Genomic DNA, 22,625 nt, shown 5'->3' with positions numbered 1-22,625 from the left:
TGATATTGATCATTGAATCAAAATATGTCTCGGAATCTCAATTGTTTGTAATGAGTAACTCCGTTGTAAAAAAACTTTATATTCCACTGTTCCACAAAGAAATATGTCAGAGATGACAGATGAATTAATAAAATATCTTTTTCTTCACTTCTAGATTTTGCGTAGCTATAAGTACATTGTTGCAAAAAGCATTATCAATTTTTTATGCTAGGAGATATTCTAATAGGAAATTTGGGATTCATTATGCCAGATGAACATGAGAGATCTTGAAGTTAATAGTTCTCATTTAGCTTCTTTTCATGGAAGCAGATCTTCTAATACTTGTATATTATCTAAATCCGATGCAGTGGTCTAGGCAACTGGTATGCTGTTTTATCTTATGATGCATCTGTCCGCCTATGCCCCCACTCGTGGGCAAGGAGCTGTATGGAGCTCCTCCCTTTTTGGAAAATGAATGCTCACTGCTGAGGGATGTATTAGGGTGAGATAATCTCTGGATTTTATTTTTAATTTTCTGCTGCATATGCTGATTAGTTAGCTTCCAAAGCATATTTTGGTTTCTTTTGCACAAAAGAAAGTTATTTAAAAGGGTATATCTGCTGTTACATTAACTTTCCTTAGTTAAATTTGCAGGTTAAGAAATATATTATTAAAATCAGAGGAAAAGCTGACGAGGAAAGATCATTCTGAACTTGTGGGTGAAGGCGCTTACGTAAAGTCTAAGAAAACCATCGGGAAGATTAGAGGTCCAGGTGACTATGTGGTATTACAAGAAAATTGGTTTATGCTTCTTGAGCATGGCTTGTATTTAACTGTACAAAGTTTTTCTATTATTTTTCAGTTCGTAATGTGAAAATGGGGACGAAGCAACCCACTGGTTTCACGTTTACATCTTTAAAGTCTTCATCCACGGTGAAGCTGGAAACATTTCAGCAAAGGTTATCAAATGTGAAATTGGTTGTTTCATCCAACAAAAAGAAACAAAAAAAAGAAAAAAAAGAAACAAGGAAAAAATGAAAAAAGAGAAAAAAAAAATAAAAAAAATCTGACATTGTAATAGGCTCTCTTTATTGCATAGAAGCGTTGCACACTTAATTGTTGGGACTCATGGATACTTGAAAGAAGTACCCATGCTCATAAAGCGCATCAACTTATGAATTGGTGCAAGGTATGCATGTTTCTTACATTCATTCATATATCAATTATGGAGTCTTGTTTCTCATTCAATCTAACTTCTACTCGGATTGCAAATCTTGTTTTTAATTGCAGAATCATATTCTTGTATGTTGAGATTGAAAAGTTCGATCGAAGAGGATGCATTGGGAATGCAACCGGGACCTGGTGAAGCTCGTGTTTTATATGTTTTGTTTCCCATTCTCCGTCTAGTTCTTAAGTTTGGCAGATCATCAATAAGTGAATTATACTGCTCTTGATCTGCAGCTTGCCAGGTGGATTTGGAGATGATCTGAATCTGAATTATATTGTGGGCATGTTCTTGTTCAGGTGGCTGACATTTCTGATGAATCGGTACTTGATCTTGACCTCATGTTTGGTTTTTTGGTGTTTTGAAACAGATCTGTTTATGTGTCTGAAAGGGTTAAATTTTTCTGCTTGTTTTAATGCAGGGGAAGAAGCGTGGTCAGTGTATTATATCCGGGGAAAAAGAGCATGAAAAAGCTGAGAAAAATACAGCTATACATCAACTACTCAACCACTGCAGATAAAGATAGTTACAAGGTATATGCAGATGTTTTATATGTCATGCTTAGCGCCTATTTCGTTCAAAATCAAGATTCCATCCTTCGGCTAAAGTGGCATCACTAACTATGTGTTACGTCCAGTGCATATCTGTAGCAGAAACTATCGCTTAAGACTGTGTTTTGGAGACTGCGATGAAAGGCCAACAGTTTCAGCACAGAAACTTGTTGCTACATGGTTCGTGGAAATGGTTGGTGGATTCATTTGCATCTTTTCTGGAGTTTTAGATGCATACACAAAGCTCAGGTATCATGAATGTGCATTGCTGGTTACCTGGAACGGCTATATATGTTTCCACAATTGTTAAATGCATTCTTGCTTTTCGATCTTTTAGATACCTTTCATACGTTATGGATATCTCCACAGCAACAGTAGATTATCTTGATTTGGTGCACGACATTCTGCTGCCCGTGGTAATCAAAGACAAAAGTAAGCACACATTGAGTCACTAAGAGGTAGGTCGTTATGTGGCAAGTTGTTGTTTTGTTATCATTTTTACATTTCCTGGTTATTGTATGATAGTATCTAATTTAATGTCTTGATTGTTTTCCTGATCAGGCCCGTTTTAAATTTGCAGGTTAAGCATTGTCAGTATTTTATATCTCGGGAACCAGAGCAAGAAAAAGCTGGGAAAAATACAGCTATACATCAAATATTCAACCACTGCAGATGAAAGTAGTTGCAAGGTATGCAGATGAATATAGTTACAAGATATATGCAGATGTTTTATAGTTCATGCTTAACGCCTATTTCGTACAAAATCAAGATTCCATCCTTCGGCGAGAGTGGCATGACTAACTATGTGTTATGTCTAGTGCACATACATCTGTAGTAGAAAATATAGCTTACGACTATGTTTTGGAGACTGCGATGAGAGGCCAACAGTTTCAGCAAAGAAACTTGTTGTTGCTACATGGTTTGTTGATGAATTTGGCGTTTTAGATGCATACACAAAAGCTCAGGTATCATGATTTTGCATTGCTGGTTACCTGGAACGGCTATATATGTTTCCACTATTGTAAAACGCATTCTTACTCTTCGATCGTTTAGATACCTTTCATACGTTATGGATTTCGCCACACCAACAGCAGAATGTCTTGACTTTGTGCACCACTTTCTGATTGAATGTCTTGATTGTTTTACTTATCAGGTCCGTTTTCTGGGGGAAGTTTCTGTTCAAATTGAGCAGATACACACTCTGGTCTTTCAGAATTACCAGGCACTTGATGAATATTAAAGATGTATTGAAGCTCTACAAATGGTTGCATGATATTCTTTCACCCGAGGTGCGCTTAAAGCTATGTAGATATTTCCATGTGGGAAGGTGCCGGTGCTCAAACCTTCGTCTGTTTGTCTCTCTCTTTTGAATATAACTGTGATATTTCCATAGGTTCTTAGTGAAGGCCTATCATGGATGGTTTCTGCAGTGGATGACTTTGGTACTTCTCATATTAAGCTGAAGGTGCTCAAAACTTATCGGTTTTAACATGCGTGATAATCATTTTCCAGGATTTAATTGACTTATGCAAGTACGTCGGTTTACAATCTAGTGCAGCTACATCTAGAAATGCAACAGTTTGTTGGTCCAGGTGTTACATTTTTTAAACTCAGTCACTGGATGTGTTGCGAGGGAGCTTATTAGTGTGGTTTTACTGAAATCAAAATAGTCAAATCTGAAGAGGAATTAACTGTTTTTTTCCTCTTCTTGAAGATATACAGGGATTTCTGTCTTATGGGGATACATTTTTTAAAACTCAGCTTTCATATCTGGGGATGTGTTGGGAGGTTTTATGGAAATCATAATAGTCAAATTTGAAAAAGAAGTAACTGTGTTTTTCTCTTCTCGAAGATATAAAGTGATTTCTGTCCGATGATAAACCTGCTTTACTAAGTACTCTCGACGCCGAGTATGACAATATTAATTTTTTTGGGGTGTGTAACTGTCATTTTTCCTATGATATGTTTTTTTCTTCAGTTCAAATTTACAAATATTACCCTTTGCATGCATCTGCAGCTTTAGGAAGGTTGATAAAGTAACTGATTCTACATCAACTGCGGTGAGTGGTGGCATCACTGGCATGGATGGTCTTCCACGTCAAGATATCAGTGAAAAGACTACCCCCCCCCCCCCGTTAAAAGGCTTAGAGGGTTCTGATTTGAAGGTTGGTTAAATGGAGTATATGTTTGTTAATCATCAAATCTATGAATGATTTATGAGGGCATGCTGTCAATCTGACTTTATCTTCAGTGTAGGTCCGTTTGGAATCTATTGAAAGTGTGACCAAAATTCTGGAAGAGGCGAACAAACCTATTCTGCCTGCTGGAACTGGTACGTTCAGTGAAAAATTTGAAATAACTATCAACTTTTGTATATGGAGTATATAATTATCTACATGATATGCCCTTTTATCTTTCTTGTTTTAGGAGATCTATTTGGAGCTCTAAAAGGGCGTCCACACGACAGTAACAACATTTTTTTATTATTGCTACTTTGTCCACAATCGGTACTCTTACGACTGCAATGGACTGCCAGTTGAGAAGTCAGGCAAGGTACTCTCGTATACTATTAGTTATACTATTATTAAGAGTCTCTTGCGCTAACTAAATGTGAGTTACAATCCCAATATTATAAATACTTGGGATCCTTTAGATAATCTTGAAAACGTCAAACACAATATTTGTACTTTTAAATCCCAATATTCAAACTCTTCTGTCATGTACATAGCTCCTGTGAGGCTTGATCATTTACATGAATGTGGCTCATGCAGGGCATTCTTTCAGATGCCTTGAAATGCCTTGAGTGTACAATGAGAGTACCAATGCTTGGTGCTGCTCATCTCGATAAAATGGTCTGTAGTCATTTTAGAAAATAGTGTTTTTCGACTTCCTGCTTTGAGTATTGTTAACCTCACGCTTGCTGATGTCTTTAGCGTTTAGCTACCATATATTATTCTCTCAGACGCTGAAATAGGCATAGAAGGGCGCAGGGATCTTTTTAAATGGCTATCAAGAAGACAACTTACTGGATTGGTGAGTTTCCTTGATGAAATAAAGCTGCTCAAACCCACTGCATCTGCTATGATGGTTTTTCATTATGCAAGGTTGTTATTCTGTAGGTAGTTGTGTATCAACTTATGTCTCTAGATATTTTTTGGTTACCTTTCCAGGATAAATAAGCAGATGGTTGTAAAGCGGCTGAAGCATGCTTTAATGAAATATTGAGAGGGTTTATGGACAAGAAACGGTATGAACATCCAAATTTTTTGTTACTTGATTGATGTTGGCCAACTCTTTTAGCTGCTATGTGGCGCCTAGACCTATCTTATATCTCTTCCCTTATATGTACCCAAAAAATTGAGATATATACAACATTTTGCTTTAGCTGTTATTAGCAAACAACTGAAGCCATATGGAGCTCTTCAAGGTATTATGCTACTTACATTTAACTCATTCATCTCCTAGTAAAAAAATATATTTATGTTTTTCCACTTTTCCATATCATTATATTGATTTTTTTCGTGCCACATCCATTGCAGATAATTATGAATCTGGTAGATCTGTTTCGTCAAGGTTATCAGGTAAACAAATTTTTGTTCTTTTACTTATTTTAGTCTGTTGTTCTTGTAGATGTATTTGATTAAATAATTTACTTTTTTCCTTTTTGTAGGTACACCGGGTGTTTTTTTATATTGCAAATGCCAAACCAGGGTTTGGAAGATATCATCCTTTTAAGGGCGTGGTGGATGGAATGCTTTTACTTCATTTACTGTTGGCATTATGTTTTGTTTATTTTGTTAGATCTTAATAGGGGGCATTCTTTGGTGAAAATTATGCAGGTCATAGCAATTGCCACAACTGAAGGATTCAAGAATGAAGCTAAAAACATGCTAGTTGCATCTGGTAACATTGAACATGTATATGTTCCAACTCAACATCTTATACGTCTAGTGTAGAGGCGAGGAGTACTGCAACTGATTTAGTTCTACCATCTTTGATTGTTTTGCAGGATGGATAGACAACGACGTGAAGAGGAGTTGAAAGGTAGGTCTTCCAAAAAGGGGTTCTCTGTAATCTATATTGAATCGACTAAACATGTTTTTGGAACTTATCTTACTTTATTTAGGAATGGAAGTTGTCTTCTTATTTAATGAATGTCCATGGCCATAAAATTGCTTGCTATACCCATGGGATGAAAAATGGTTGATGTTATTTCCTCTAATTGCTTGGCGGGGGTACACATCTTTTCATAAGGATGAGGTATATTCCAGAGTTAATTATTTTAGTTAGTGTAGAAACATGCCTGTCCTTGGTCTATGTGATTCTTAGTGTCTAAATTGTCCTCCCCCCCCATGGCCCGCTTGCTATATAAAAATAGCAAAATCGTTAACATAAATACAAAAATAAAAATGCGGAGTGTGGAAGTACTCTGATGTTTTCCTTTTAGTATGATATGATCTAATATTGTGAACATTACGTCCTTACCCTTTTCCTTCTCTGTTTTAAATATGCATGCCACAGTTCTTGCCTTCTCAAAGCAGCCTTACCAGAGTTTCATACGTTTAATGTAATGAAGTGTTCATACTATCAGACTTATCTTCCTTTGATAATGACCTTCTCATCAAACATTAGGGGTAGTTTGTTGTCCACATATGGGAGATGGAATTAGAAATGTAATAGAAATGATATGGTATGGTCTAATCTTGTAAACATTACCCCCTCCCCCTTTTCCTTCTCCTCTGCTTTAAATATGCATGCCACAATTCTTAACTTCTCAAAGCAGGTTATCTGAATTTTTATATGTTTGACATATCTTGCTTTGATCATGACCTTCGCATCTTGCTTTGGAACACCCCATACAGATATTTTGGGATTCAGTTCATTTAATTCAAAATGCTGTGCTTGAACGCTAATAATTCAGTTTCGATATTCATCAGGGCCATCGAAATTCCATGGCTTCTTCTCCTCCGATGTTCAGTCCTTTTCGATAACCGTTTTCGGAGTAACTCTTACCAGCCGCATCGACATGCTTCGTGAGAACCGGAAGCCAAAAAGGGTGAGTTTTTTTGCAATCTAAATAGTACTTCTAATATCATTGATTTCGTATCTATTTAGCCCTAACCTTGATTGTTCTTGTTTTCGATTCGTATAGTTCTGAAGCAGTTGATCATGCTAAGTGATTTTAGGGAGGATTCAATGCTTTTACTGAGTGAACATTAAATAGTGTTGTAAAATAATCTTCAAGCTTACTGTGATAGTTGTAATGTACCCCATTCTAAAATTTCCAGTTTGCCTTTAGGGTTTAGGATCAGTCAGTAAGTGTTCTGGGTACTTTACTGCTTTATGAGCTGTTTTAGATGCTTTGAGGAAGCATGCAGATTCAAAAGTTCATCCCTTCCTAGGTTATCAGTTAATGTAATTATTGTGAATTTCAGTCTGACGTCTGGCCACAGTACTGCAATTATAGGAGCACATTGTAGAGAGAGCACTTAATAAGATTTCAGATAGTTAAACTGAATCACTGATCATCATAGTGCCAATACTGATCAGTGACACAGTCTTATTCAATCTTTTGCTCTACATATTGAGGTATTTGACATAGTAATACTATTTGCTTGTTAAGTAGTTGAACATGAATATGAGAAACAAATTTACGTTTCCTAAAAACATGACAAATGTTATAATGCTATCTGGATGTCATCATGATAGCACTTTAACGTGATCGCTGCAATTGGGTCCTTTTGTCTATGTGCTTGTGATAATACTTCTACTCCAAGTTATTTGCGTGAACTCATGATCAATGCAATTGCGTCCTTTTATTTTCAGATTGTAGGCACATTGTCTAGATTAGCAGTTCCTTCTTTGATCCTCCACTACAACATAGACCACCATGTTCTCCAGATGAGAAGAAACCATTCGTTACTCCTAATTACATAAAGAAGACAGCACAATACACCTAAACTTCACTTGATACTTTTTCTATTTTTTGTCTACTTTAGTTCACTTGATACTTTTTCTATTTTTCCTTGTTCTGACAGTATTTTGAGAGCTAATCTACTCACACCCACAATTAGATATGCAGTGGCATTGTGCTGTCAATACAATCTGCCTCGTCAGGTTTGCCTGTCTTCTAGATCAACCTAAGCAAGTAAATTATCACTTTTAGTTGTGCTACTCTCTCTTTGTGTGCTTATGGATTATATTAACATTGGGATTGCTGTTACGGCTGAGAGAAGAGAAACTCCTGTAGAGGTGATTGGATGTAGCTGTCTTATACTTTTAGGTCACTGTCACTTGATTTTGGTCCTTTTGGTTTTCACATGCTTTTTACTCTGGGGATTTTTGTTCCTTGTTATGGTTGTATTCTCTGGTTACCTATGTGCTAACTTATAATTCTCCTGATCATTGATATAAAAATGGTAGTATTCTCAAATCAAATGGTCATTTGAATTCTGCAAATATCCTGGTTAGGACTGTAAATGTGATTATCGAACCCTGTTCGAACAGGTATTGGATATAGGCCTCCTTACCCTTGGACAATGGGAATTATTTGTTTCTTGCTGAGATTTATGCAATGCCGAACATGAAGATGATCCTCAAATTTTAGATTGAGGTAATTCTATATTATTTGGTTGCTTCAGTTTTCTATTTTTATTCAATGGAACTATTGGAGGTTGATTTTGTAATCACGATAATAGTATGCTACACCTAGCCCTCATTCATACGGAACTTTGACCGGGGATTGACAAGTGAGTTAGCTTAGGATATTCTGACCAGCTTCCTTATGCTCAAGGCCTTTTACAAGGACAATCAGAATATGCAGTTAGTCAAGTCTCTCCACATCCATCACATTTGTATTAAATACTTACTAACGATCTATTACTTTTGCAACAAACTTTTGTATTGTCGCAGGTACAACAACTAATATTGAAAACCAAATGGTTGTCAATAAGAAGCTTTATACTATGGCTTCATTCCAGTTATATGTTTTCTTTTTTTTTCAGTGCCGGTTGCCATGGATAGAAAACTGAAGAACTTTTCTTGTAGATATATTCCTTTCCAATGTGAATTTTTGACGAAAGAAGTTATGCTTTTTTAAATTACAGATTATGCAATGGAGCCTAGATAAACGACTAAAGAAATTGTCTTGAAGGTATATTTCTTTCCAATGTGAATTGATTACTAAAGAAGTCTTGCCTTTTTACATGGCAGGACTATAATAGTGTGTAGTGTGTGCAGTACCTGCATGTGTATTTTATGTATGTGTGCATGTCATTTTTTTGTTTGTGTATGTGGAGCGCGTGTATATTTTATCAATGTTATCAAATAGCAGATATGGCGGCGCCATGGCGCTATGGCATGGCGTTCAGTGGTGGAAACGCCATAGCACCATGTCGCTGCCATAACACCGCCATATCCGACATTTGACAACATTGCGTGTGTATTGTATTTAGGAATGGGGCATTATGCAAGAAACATGGAGGTTAGAGTTGTATTTTATACTTTATTAATTGTTTAAAGTGTTTTAGATGTTATATTTTAATTATTTTCTAATTTCTGAATTATATATAAATATATAAGTATTATTTTATTTATTTAATTATTGACCGCTATATCCGCCATATCCCTGTGGCGGTTTTTAGGCGAACCGCCATAATCCGCCATACGAGAGTAGTGTCTGGATTTCGCGTATATGCGTGTTTGTCGTACATGTATTTTGTGTAAATATTGCAATGTGTGTATATGCATGTATTTTTTTCATTTTGTCATTTTTTCATATAATGTGTAACGTGTATTTGTTTATAGTGTGTGTAACCTGTATTTTTGTTTATAGTGTATTATGTGTACATCGTGTTATGTGCTTTATAGTGTATTGTGTGTACATCATACTATGTGCTTTATAGTGTATTGTGTGTACATCGTACTATGTGAAGTGCATGTATTTTATGTGTATGGTATGTATAGTGTATTTATTTCATTTGTTTTGTGTATAGTATGTGTATTGTGTATAGTGTGTATTTATATTTTGTGCAATGTAAGCAGTGTGTATTTTTTTTGTTGTGTGTATGTGTGCAGTGTTTGTATTTTGTGTATAATAAATTTGCCTACGTGTGCATATTTTTTGTTTATATTGTGCTTGAATAGGATGTGTGGTGTGTGTATTGTATATATATTTGTGGATAGGAGTGTAGCACAATGTTTGTATTTTGTATAGTGTGTATTGTGCGCGTTTGTAGTGTGGATTTTGTGGATTATTTATATTTTTCCTATGAAGTATGCATTGTGTGTATTTTGTGGTAAGTGTGTGTAATTTGTGTTTAATGTGTGTATTTTGTCCGGGGATGTGTATAGTGTCTGTTTTTATATTTTGTATATAGTCTGTATTTTATGCAATGTATATATTTTGATTAGTTGTGTTGTGTGCAATGTATGTAGTGTGGAGTGTGTGGATTGTGTGTATAAAGTGTGCATTATGTTTATTTTATGGGAAGTGTGTTTATTCTGTGTATGTAGTATGTTTATTTTGTGTTTAATGTAAGTATTTTATTTATGAAGCGTGTATTTTATGCTTAGTGTATAGTGTGTGTTCTTTATATACATTTGTTTGTATTTTGTATAGTGTATTTTATGCAATGTATGTATTTTGTATAGTGTGTATAAAGTGTGTATTGTGTGTATGTGTGTGAAGTGTGTGTATTTTTGGTTGTATTTTGACTAGGGATGTGTATAGTGTGTATTTTATGCAATGTATATATTTTGAATAGTGTGTATTGTGTGGATTATATGTACATTGTGTATAAATTGTGCATTTGTGTGTATGTGTGTGGAAGTGTGTATTTTATTATTAATGTTTGTATTTTGATTGAGGATGTGTATATTGTGTATTTATATTTTGTTTAGTGTGGATTATATGTACTTTGTGTATAAATTGTAAAGGGTGTGTATTTTGTGTTTAATGTGTGTTTTATTATTAATGTTTGTATTTTGTGATTAGTTTGTGTGTATATGTCAATTGTGTGTTTTGTGTTTAATGTGTATTTTATTATTAGTGTGTCTATGTGTATTTTGTGTTTAATGTATGTAATATATTTATAATGTGTGTATTTGGATCAAGGATGTGCATAGTGTTTATTTATACTTGGTATAGTTTATGTATATTATGCAATGTATGTATTTTTATTAAGTGTAGTGTGTTCAATGTATGTTATGGAGTGTCTGTGTGTGAATTGTGTATTTTCTGTTTAATCTATGTATTTTAATATTATTATATGTATTTTTGACTAGAGATGTGTTTAGTGTGTGTTTATGTGTGTGAAGTGTGTCTATGTGTATTTTGTGTTTAATGTATGTAATTTATTTATAATGTGTTTGGATCGGGGATGTGTATAGTGTTTATTTATATTTGGTATAGTCTATGTATTTATGCAATGTATGTATTTTTGTGATGTGTGTTTTTCGTGTTTAATGTGTGTATTTTATTATTAATGTTTGTATTTTGACCAGGGATGTGTATAGTGTGTCTATTTTATGCAATGTATGTATTTTGAGTAATTTGTATTTTTGCAATGTACGAAGTTTGGAGGATGTGGATTGTGTGTTTAATTTGTGTATTTTATTATTAGTGTGTCTATGTGTATTTTGTGTTTAATGTATGTAATTTATTTATAATGTGTTTGGATCGGGGATGTGTAGTGTTTATTTATATTTGGTATAGTCTATGTATTTATGCAATGTATGTATTTTTGTGATGTGTGTTTTTCGTGTTTAATGTGTGTATTTTATTATTAATGTTTGTATTTTGACCAAGGATGTGTATAGTGTGTCTATTTTATGCAATGTACGAAGTTTGGAGTATGTGGATTGTGTGTTTAATTTGTGTATTTTATTATTAGTGTGTCTATGTGTATTTTGTGTTTAATGTATGTAATATATTTATAATGTGTGTATTTGGATCAAGGATGTGTATAGTGTTTATTTATATTTGGTATAGTTTATGTATATTATGTAATGTAAGTATTTTTATTAAATGTATTGTGTTCAATGTATGCTATAGAGTGTGTCTGTGTGTGAATTGTGTATTTTGTGTTTAATCTATGTATTTTAATATTAGTGTGTGTATTTTTGACTGGAGATGTGTTTAGTGTGTGTTTATGTGTGTGAAGTGTGTCTATGTGTATTTTGTGTTTAATGTATGTAATTTCTTTATAATGTGTGTTTGGATCGGGGATGTGTATAGTGTTTATTTATATTTGGTATAGTCTATGTATTTATGCAATGTATGTATTTTTGTGATGTGTGTTTTTCGTGTTTAATGTGTGTATTTTATTATTAATGTTTGTATTTTGACCAGGGATGTGTATAGTGTGTCTATTTTATGCAATGTATGTATTTTGAGTAATTTGTATTTTTGCAATGTACGAAGTTTGGAGTATGTGGATTATGTGTTTAATTTGTGTATTTTATTATTAGTGTGTTTGTGTATTTTGTGTTTAATGTATGTAATATATTTATAATGTGTGTATTTGGATCAAGGATGTGTATAGTGTTTATTTATACTTGGTATAGTTTATGTATATTATGCAATGTATGTATTTTTATTAAGTGTAGTGTGTTCAATGTATGTTATGGAGTGTCTGTATGTGAATTGTGTATTTTATGTTTAATCTATGTATTTTAATATTATTATGTGTATTTTTGACTGGAGATGTGTTTAGTGTGTGTTTATGTGTGTGAAGTGTGTCTATGTGTATTTTGTGTTTAATGTATGTAATTTATTTATAATGTGTTTGGATCGGGGATGTGTATAGTGTTTATTTATATTTGGTATAGTCTACGTATTTATGCAATGTATGTATTTTTGTGATGTGTGTTTTTCGTGTTTAATGTGTGTATTTTATTATTAATGTTTGTATTTTGACCAAGGATGTGTATAGTGTGTCTATTTTATGCAATGTACGAAGTTTGGATTATGTGGATTGTGTGTTTAATTTGTGTATTTTATTATTAGTGTGTCTATGTGTATTTTGTGTTTAATGTATGTAATATATTTATAATGTGTGTATTTGGATCAAGGATGTGTATAGTGTTTATTTATATTTGGTATAGTTTATGTATATTATGTAATGTAAGTATTTTTATTAAATGTATTGTGTTCAATGTATGCTATGGAGTGTGTCTGTGTGTGAATTGTGTATTTTGTGTTTAATCTATGTATTTTAATATTAGTGTGTGTATTTTTGACTGGAGATGTGTTTAGTGTGTGTTTATGTGTGTGAAGTGTGTCTATGTGTATTTTGTGTTTAATGTATGTAATTTCTTTATAATGTGTGTTTGGATCGGGGATGTGTATAGTGTTTATTTATATTTGGTATAGTCTATGTATTTATGCAATGTATGTATTTTTGTGATGTGTGTTTTTCGTGTTTAATGTGTGTATTTTATTATTAATGTTTGTATTTTGACCAGGGATGTGTATAGTGTGTCTATTTTATGCAATGTATGTATTTTGAGTAATTTGTATTTTTGCAATGTACGAAGTTTGGAGTATGTGGATTATGTGTTTAATTTGTGTATTTTATTATTAGTGTGTTTGTGTATTTTGTGTTTAATGTATGTAATATATTTATAATGTGTGTATTTGGATCAAGGATGTGTATAGTGTTTATTTATACTTGGTATAGTTTATGTATATTATGCAATGTATGTATTTTTATTAAGTGTAGTGTGTTCAATGTATGTTATGGAGTGTCTGTATGTGAATTGTGTATTTTATGTTTAATCTATGTATTTTAATATTATTATGTGTATTTTTGACTGGAGATGTGTTTAGTGTGTGTTTATGTGTGTGAAGTGTGTCTATGTGTATTTTGTGTTTAATGTATGTAATTTCTTTATAATGTGTGTTTGGATCGGGGATGTGTATAGTGTTTATTTATATTTGGTATAGTCTATGTATTTATGCAATGTATGTATTTTTGTGATGTGTGTTTTTCGTGTTTAATGTGTGTATTTTATTATTAATGTTTGTATTTTGACCAGGGATGTGTATAGTGTGTCTATTTTATGCAATGTATGTATTTTGAGTAATTTGTATTTTTGCAATGTACGAAGTTTGTAGTATGTGGATTGTGTGTTTAATTTGTGTATTTTATTATTAGTGTGTTTGTGTATTTTGTGTTTAATGTATGTAATATATTTATAATGTGTGTATTTGGATCAAGGATGTGTATAGTGTTTATTTATATTTGGTATAGTTTATGTATATTATGTAATGTAAGTATTTTTATTAAATGTATTGTGTTCAATGTATGCTATGGAGTGTGTCTGTGTGTGAATTGTGTATTTTGTGTTTAATCTATGTATTTTAATATTAGTGTGTGTATTTTTGACTGGAGATGTGTTTAGTGTGTGTGAAGTGTGTGTGAAGTGTGTCTATGTGTATTTTGTGTTTAATGTATGTAATTTATTTATAATGTGTTTGGATCGGGGATGTGTATAGTGTTTATTTATATTTGGTATAGTCTATGTATTTATGCAATGTATGTATTTTTGTGATGTGTGTTTTTCGTGTTTAATGTGTGTATTTTATTATTAATGTTTGTATTTTGACCAGGGATGTGTATAGTGTGTCTATTTTATGCAATGTATGTATTTTGAGTAATTTGTATTTTTGCAATGTACGAAGTTGGAGTATGTGGATTGTGTGTTTAATTTGTGTATTTTATTATTAGTGTGTCTATGTGTATTTTGTGTTTAATGTATGTAATTTATTTATAATGTGTTTGGATCGGGGATGTGTAGTGTTTATTTATATTTGGTATAGTCTATGTATTTATGCAATGTATGTATTTTTGTGATGTGTGTTTTTCGTGTTTAATGTGTGTATTTTATTATTAATGTTTGTATTTTGACCAAGGATGTGTATAGTGTGTCTATTTTATGCAATGTACGAAGTTTGGAGTATGTGGATTGTGTGTTTAATTTGTGTATTTTATTATTAGTGTGTCTATGTGTATTTTGTGTTTAATGTATGTAATATATTTATAATGTGTGTATTTGGATCAAGGATGTGTATAGTGTTTATTTATATTTGGTATAGTTTATGTATATTATGTAATGTAAGTATTTTATTAAATGTATTGTGTTCAATGTATGCTATGGAGTGTTTCTGTGTGTGAATTGTGTATTTTGTGTTTAATCTATGTATTTTAATATTAGTGTGTGTATTTTTGACTGGAGATGTGTTTAGTGTGTGTTTATGTGTGTGAAGTGTGTCTATGTGTATTTTGTGTTTAATGTATGTAATTTCTTTATAATGTGTGTTTGGATCGGGGATGTGTATAGTGTTTATTTATATTTGGTATAGTCTATGTATTTATGCAATGTATGTATTTTTGTGATGTGTGTTTTTCGTGTTTAATGTGTGTATTTTATTATTAATGTTTGTATTTTGACCAGGGATGTGTATAGTGTGTCTATTTTATGCAATGTATGTATTTTGAGTAATTTGTATTTTTGCAATGTACGAAGTTTGGAGTATGTGGATTGTGTGTTTAATTTGTGTATTTTATTATTAGTGTGTTTGTGTATTTTGTGTTTAATGTATGTAATATATTTATAATGTGTGTATTTGGATCAAGGATGTGTATAGTGTTTATTTATACTTGGTATAGTTTATGTATATTATGCAATCTATGTATTTTTATTAAGTGTAGTGTGTTCAATGTATGTTATGGAGTGTCTGTATGTGAATTGTGTATTTTATGTTTAATCTATGTATTTTAATATTATTATGTGTATTTTGACTGGAGATGTGTTTAGTGTGTGTTTATGTGTGTGAAGTGTGTCTATGTGTATTTTGTGTTTAATGTATGTAATTTATTTATAATGTGTTTGGATCGGGGATGTGTATAGTGTTTATTTATATTTGGTATAGTCTATGTATTTATGCAATGTATGTATTTTTGTGATGTGTGTTTTTTCGTGTTTAATGTGTGTATTTTATTATTAATGTTTGTATTTTGACCAGGGATGTGTATAGTGTGTCTATTTTATGCAATGTATGTATTTTGAGTAATTTGTATTTTTGCAATGTACGAAGTTTGGAGTATGTGGATTGTGTGTTTAATTTGTGTATTTTATTATTAGTGTGTTTGTGTATTTTGTGTTTAATGTATGTAATATATTTATAATGTGTGTATTTGGATCAAGGATGTGTATAGTGTTTATTTATATTTGGTATAGTTTATGTATATTATGTAATGTAAGTATTTTTATTAAATGTATTGTGTTCAATGTATGCTATGGAGTGTGTCTGTGTGTGAATTGTGTATTTTGTGTTTAATTTATGTATTTTAATATTAGTGTGTGTATTTTGACTGGAGATGTGTTTAGTGTGTGTGAAGTGTGTGTGAAGTGTGTCTATGTGTATTTTGTGTTTAATGTATGTAATTTATTTATAATGTGTTTGGATCGGGGATGTGTATAGTGTTTATTTATATTTGGTATAGTCTATGTATTTATGCAATGTATGTATTTTTGTGATGTGTGTTTTTCGTGTTTAATGTGTGTATTTTATTATTAATGTTTGTATTTTGACCAGGGATGTGTATAGTGTGTCTATTTTATGCAATGTATGTATTTTGAGTAATTTGTATTTTTGCAATGTACGAAGTTTGGAGTTTGTGGATTGTGTGTTTAATTTGTGTATTTTATTATTAGTGTGTCTATGTGTATTTTGTGTTTAATGTATGTAATTTATTTATAATGTGTTTGGATCGGGGATGTGTAGTGTTTATTTATATTTGGTATAGTCTATGTATTTATGCAATGTATGTATTTTTGTGATGTGTGTTTTTCGTGTTTAATGTGTGTATTTTATTATTAATGTTTGTATTTTGACCAAGGATGTGTATAGTGTGTCTATTTTATGCAATGTACGAAGTTTGGAGTATGTGGATTGTGTGTTTAATTTGTGTATTTTATTATTAGTGTGTCTATGTGTATTTTGTGTTTAATGTATGTAATATATTTATAATGTGTGTATTTGGATCAAGGATGTGTATAGTGTTTATTTATCTTTGGTATAGTTTATGTATATTATGTAATGTAAGTCATTTTTATTAAATGTATTGTGTTCAATGTATGCTATGGAGTGTGTCTGTGTGTGAATTGTGTATTTTGTGTTTAATCTATGTATTTTAATATTAGTGTGTGTATTTTTGACTGGAGATGTGTTTAGTGTGTGTTTATGTGTGTGAAGTGTGTCTATGTGTATTTTGTGTTTAATGTATGTAATTTCTTTATCATGTGTGTTTTGGATCGGGGATGTGTATAGTGTTTATTTATATTTGGTATAGTCTATGTATTTATGCAATGTATGTATTTTTGTGATGTGTGTTTTTTCGTGTTTAATGTGTGTATTTTATTATTAATGTTTGTATTTTGACCAGGGATGTGTATAGTGTGTCTATTTTATGCAATGTATGTATTTTGAGTAATTTGTATTTTTGCAATGTACGAAGTTTGGAGTATGTGGATTGTGTGTTTAATTTGTGTATTTTATTATTAGTGTGTTTGGTGTATTTTGTGTTTAATGTATGTAATATATTTATAATGTGTGTATTTGGATCAAGGATGGTGTATAGTGTTTATTTATACTTGGTATAGTTTATGTATATTATGCAATCTATGTATTTTTATTAAGTGTAGTGTGTGTTCAATGTATGTTATGGAGTGTCTGTATGTGAATTGTGTATTTTATGTTTAATCTATGTATTTTAATATTATTATGTGTATTTTTGACTGGAGATGTGTTTAGTGTGTGTTTATGTGTGTGAAGTGTGTCTATGTGTATTTTGTGTTTAATGTATGTAATTTATTTATAATGTGTTTGGATCGGGGATGTGTATAGTGTTTATTTATATTTGGTATAGTCTACGTATTTATGCAATGTATGTATTTTTGTGATGTGTGTTTTTCGTGTTTAATGTGTGTATTTTATTATTAATGTTTGTATTTTGACCAAGGATGTGTATAGTGTGTCTATTTTATGCAATGTACGAAGTTTGGAGTATGTGGATTGTGTGTTTAATTTGTGTATTTTATTATTAGTGTGTCTATGTGTATTTTGTGTTTAATGTATGTAATATATTTATAATGTGTGTATTTGGATCAAGGATGTGTATAGTGTTTATTTATATTTGGTATAGTTTATGTATATTATGTAATGTAAGTATTTTTATTAAATGTATTGTGTTCAATGTATGCTATGGAGTGTGTCTGTGTGTGAATTGTGTATTTTGTGTTTAATCTATGTATTTTAATATTAGTGTGTGTATTTTTGACTGGAGATGTGTTTAGTGTGTGTTTATGTGTGTGAAGTGTGTCTATGTGTATTTTGTGTTTAATGTATGTAATTTCTTTATAATGTGTGTTTGGATCGGGGATGTGTATAGTGTTTATTTATATTTGGTATAGTCTATGTATTTATGCAATGTATGTATTTTTGTGATGTGTGTTTTTCGTGTTTAATGTGTGTATTTTATTATTAATGTTTGTATTTGACCAGGGATGTGTATAGTGTGTCTATTTTATGCAATGTATGTATTTTGAGTAATTTGTATTTTTGCAATGTACGAAGTTTGGAGTATGTGGATTGTGTGTTTAATTTGTGTATTTTATTATTAGTGTGTTTGTGTATTTTGTGTTTAATGTATGTAATATATTTATAATGTGTGTATTTGGATCAAGGATGTGTATAGTGTTTATTTATATTTGGTATAGTTTATGTATATTATGTAATGTAAGTATTTTTTATTAAATGTATTGTGTTCAATGTATGCTATGGAGTGTGTCTGTGTGTGAATTGTGTATTTTGTGTTTAATCTATGTATTTTAATATTAGTGTGTGTATTTTTGACTGGAGATGTGTTTAGTGTGTGTGAAGTGTGTGTGAAGTGTGTCTATGTGTATTTTGTGTTTAATGTATGTAATTTATTTATAATGTGTTTGGATCGGGGATGTGTATAGTGTTTATTTATATTTGGTATAGTCTATGTATTTATGCAATGTATGTATTTTTGTGATGTGTGTTTTTCGTGTTTAATGTGTGTATTTTATTATTAATGTTTGTATTTTGACCAGGGATGTGTATAGTGTGTCTATTTTATGCAATGTATGTATTTTGAGTAATTTGGTATTTTTGCAATGTACGAAGTTTGGAGTTTGTGGATTGTGTGTTTAATTTGTGTATTTTATTATTAGTGTGTCTATGTGTATTTTGTGTTTAATGTATGTAATTTATTTGTAATGTGTTTGGATCGGGGATGTGTAGTGTTTATTTATATTTGGTATAGTCTATGTATTTATGCAATGTATGTATTTTTGTGATGTGTGTTTTTCGTGTTTAATGTGTGTATTTTATTATTAATGTTTGTATTTTGACCAAGGATGTGTATAGTGTGTCTATTTTATGCAATGTACGAAGTTTGGAGTATGTGGATTGTGTGTTTAATTTGTGTATTTTATTATTAGTGTGTCTATGTGTATTTTGTGTTTAATGTATGGTAATATATTTATAATGTGTGTATTTGGGATCAAGGATGTGTATAGTGTTTATTTATATTTGGTATAGTTTTATGTATATTATGTAATGTAAGTATTTTTATTAAATGTATTGTGTTCAATGTATGCTATGGAGTGTGTCTGTGTGTGAATTGTGTATTTTGTGTTTAATCTATGTATTTTAATATTAGTGTGTGTATTTTTGACTGGAGATGTGTTTCAGTGTGTGTTATGTGTGTGAAGTGTGTCTATGTGTATTTTGTGTTTAATGTATGTAATTTCCTTTATAATGTGTGTTTGGATCGGGGATGTGTATAGTGTTTATTTATATTTGGTATAGTCCTATGTATTTATGCAATGTATGTATTTTTGTGATGTGTGTTTTTCGTGTTTACTGTTGTATTTTATTATTAATGTTTGTATTTTGACCAGGGATGTGTATAGTGTGTCTATTTTATGCAATGTATGTATTTTGAGTAATTTGTATTTTTGCAATGTACGAAGTTTGGAGTATGTGGATTGTGTGTTTAATTTGTGTATTTTATTATTAGTAGTGTTTGTGTATTTTGTGTTAATGTATGTAATATATTTATAATGTGTGTATTTGGATCAAGGATGTGTATAGTGTTTATTTATATTTGGTATAGTTTCTGTATATTATGTAATGTAAGTCTTTTTTATTAAATGTATTGTGTTCAATGTATGCTATGGAGTGTGTCTGTGTGTGAATTGTGTATTTTGTGTTTAAATCTATGTATTTTAATATTAGGTGTGTGTATTTTGACTGGAGATGTGTTTAGTGTGTGTGAAGTGTGTGTGAAGTGTGTCTATGTGTATTTTGTGTTTAATGTATGTAATTTATTTATAATGTGTTTGGATCGGGGATGTGTATAGTGTTTATTTATATTTGGTAATAGTCTATGTATTTATGCAATGTATGTATTTTTGTGATGTGTGTTTTTCGTGTTTAAGTGTGTGTATTTTATTTATTAATGTTTGTATTTTGACCAGGGATGTGTATAGTGTGTCTATTTTATGCAATGTATGTATTTTGAGTAATTTGTATTTTTGCAATGTACGAAGTTTGGAGTTTGTGGATTGTGTGTTTAATTTGTGTATTTTATTATTAGTGTGTCTATGTGTATTTTGTGTTTAATGTATGTAATTTATTTATAATGTGTTTGGATCGGGGATGTGTAGTATTTATTTATATTTGGTATAGTCTATATATTTATGCAATGTATGTATTTTTGTGATGTGTGTTTTTCGTGTTTAATGTGTGTATTTTATTATTAATGTTTGTATTTTGACCAAGGATGTGTATAGTATGTATATTTTTATGAAATGTACGAAAGTTTGGAGTATGTGGATTATGTGTTTAATTTGTGTATTTTATTATTAGTGTGTTCTATGTGTATTTTGTGTTTAATGTATGTAATATATTATAATGTGTGTATTTGGATCAAGGATGTGTATAGTGTTTATTTATATTTGGTATAGTTTATTATATTATGTAATGTAAGTATTTTATTAAATGTATTGTGTTCAATGTATGCTATGGAGTGTGTCTGTGTGTGAATTGTGTATTTTGTGTTTAATCTATGTATTTTATATTAGTGTGTTTGTATTTTTGACTGGAGATGTGTTTAGTGGGTGTTTATGTGTGTGAAGTGTGTCTATGTGTATTTTGTGTTTAATGTATGAATCTTTATAATGTGTGTTTGGATCGGGGATGTGTATAGTGTTTATTTATATTGGTATAGTCTATGTATTATGCAATGTATGTATTTTTGTGATGTGTGTTTTTCGTGTTTACTGTGTGTATTTATATTATTAATGTTTGTATTTTGACCAGGGATGGTATAGTGTGTCTATTTTATGCAATGTATGTATTTTGAGTAATTTGTATTTTTGCAATGTACGAAGTTTGGAGTATGTGGATTGTGTGTTTATTTGTGTATTTTATTATTAGTGTGTTTGGTGTTTTTGTGTTTAATGTATGTAATATATTTATAATGTGTGTATTTGGATCAAGGATGTGTATAGTGTTTATTTATATTGGTATAGTTTATGTATATTATGTAATGTAAGTATTTTTATTAAATGTATTGTGTTCAATGTATGCTATGGAGTGTGTCTGTGTGTGAATTGTGTATTTTGTGTTTAATCTATGTATTTTAATATTAGTGTGTGTATTTTGACTGGAGATGTGTTTAGTGTGTGTGAAGTGTGTGTGAAGTGTGTCTATGTGTATTTTGTGTTTAATGTATGTAATTTATTTATAATGTGTTTGGATCGGGGGATGTGTATAGTGTTTATTATATTTGGTATAGTCTATGTATTTATGCAATGTATGTATTTTTTGTGATGTGTTTGTTTTTCGTGTTTAATTGTGTATTTTTATTATTAATGTTTGTATTTTTACAAAAGGATGTGATGCGCTTATAGAGTGTTGATCTTTCGTAATTGTTGTCTGCTAATTATTGCAGATGTATGTATTTTGTAGTCATTTTGTATTTTGCTTAATGTTTACGAAGTTTGGAATGTGGGGATTGTTGTGCTTTAATTTGATCTTGCATTGTTTATTATTAGTTGTCTATGTGTATTTTGTGTAATGTATAGTAATTTTATTTGTAATGTGTGATTCTGGTGCTGGGCTTGAAACTGATTTTGGTTCTGATGGTGTTGGGGGTGCATGATTTGGCTGATTTTGGAAACTGTGGAAGTTTTCTCTGGTGGGGGTGGTACATCAACAGGATTCGGGTTTTGGCTTTGTGGGCTTTGATTTTGGGTTTGTTGGTTTCTTCCTAACCAGTTGGGCTGGTAGTCTGGGTTTGCTAGTCCACGGTTAGGGTTTTGGTTTGGATTGGGGTTATACTGGTTCTGTCCTTGGTTCTGATTTTGGCCCCCGTCTCCCCATCGAAAGTTTGGATGATCCCTCCATGGTGCATCCCGTTGTCTACCCTGAATCCAATGCCCACTGGATTGAAGTACCCCGCAGCATTGACCTGTTCCATATTCACGTAGTCACTAGGCTGTTCATAGTTCGGTCCTTGATTTCCCTGTTCTGCACCTTTGTAATTCCCAGCTGGGGGAGGTGGTGGGGTGCTTTCTCGATCGCACTCAGAAGTGACTTCTTCAGCTCATCCATCTTCAAGTCCATTTTCTGCTCCAGTTTATTTTCCTGATCAGTAGACGAGACAACAGCAGCCCGCTCTCGGTTGTATCCTTCCCTTGAATGGTCATACTCTTTCTTTGCATTCAGTAGCTTCCTTAGGACTCTCTTCGCTTCGCTGACCCGTAAT

General features: G+C 31.4%; 1 long non-coding RNA gene across 37 annotated transcripts; it reads left to right on the top strand.

Annotated features, from left to right (window-relative positions):
- Nucleotides 1–342: 342 nt before the first annotated feature.
- On the top strand, nt 343–11,615 carry LOC121799417. 37 transcript variants are annotated; one of them, XR_006050303.1, is made up of 21 exons: nt 349–481; nt 634–752; nt 842–1,168; nt 1,270–1,341; nt 1,441–1,527; nt 1,626–1,737; nt 1,842–2,004; nt 2,093–2,213; nt 2,336–3,044; nt 3,149–3,220; nt 3,773–3,920; nt 4,007–4,087; nt 4,183–4,308; nt 4,527–4,607; nt 4,718–4,788; nt 4,926–5,336; nt 5,595–5,672; nt 5,765–5,799; nt 6,693–6,811; nt 8,263–8,368; nt 8,454–8,738. It is a non-coding gene; the product is annotated as an uncharacterized LOC121799417 (long non-coding RNA). The 37 variants fall into 37 exon arrangements; XR_006050293.1 differs by having other exon boundaries at nt 4,689–4,788; XR_006050312.1 differs by adding an exon at nt 5,426–5,497 and having other exon boundaries at nt 4,183–4,788; nt 4,926–5,002; nt 5,295–5,336.
- Nucleotides 11,616–22,625: the final 11,010 nt, after the last annotated feature.

Source organism: Salvia splendens, chromosome 4, assembly GCF_004379255.2.
Source record: "Salvia splendens isolate huo1 chromosome 4, SspV2, whole genome shotgun sequence".
In the NCBI taxonomy this organism is placed as follows: Eukaryota; Viridiplantae; Streptophyta; class Magnoliopsida; order Lamiales; family Lamiaceae; genus Salvia; species Salvia splendens.
The sequence above is the reverse complement of the archived record's forward strand: the minus strand, read 5'-3'. Positions and strand labels throughout refer to the sequence as shown.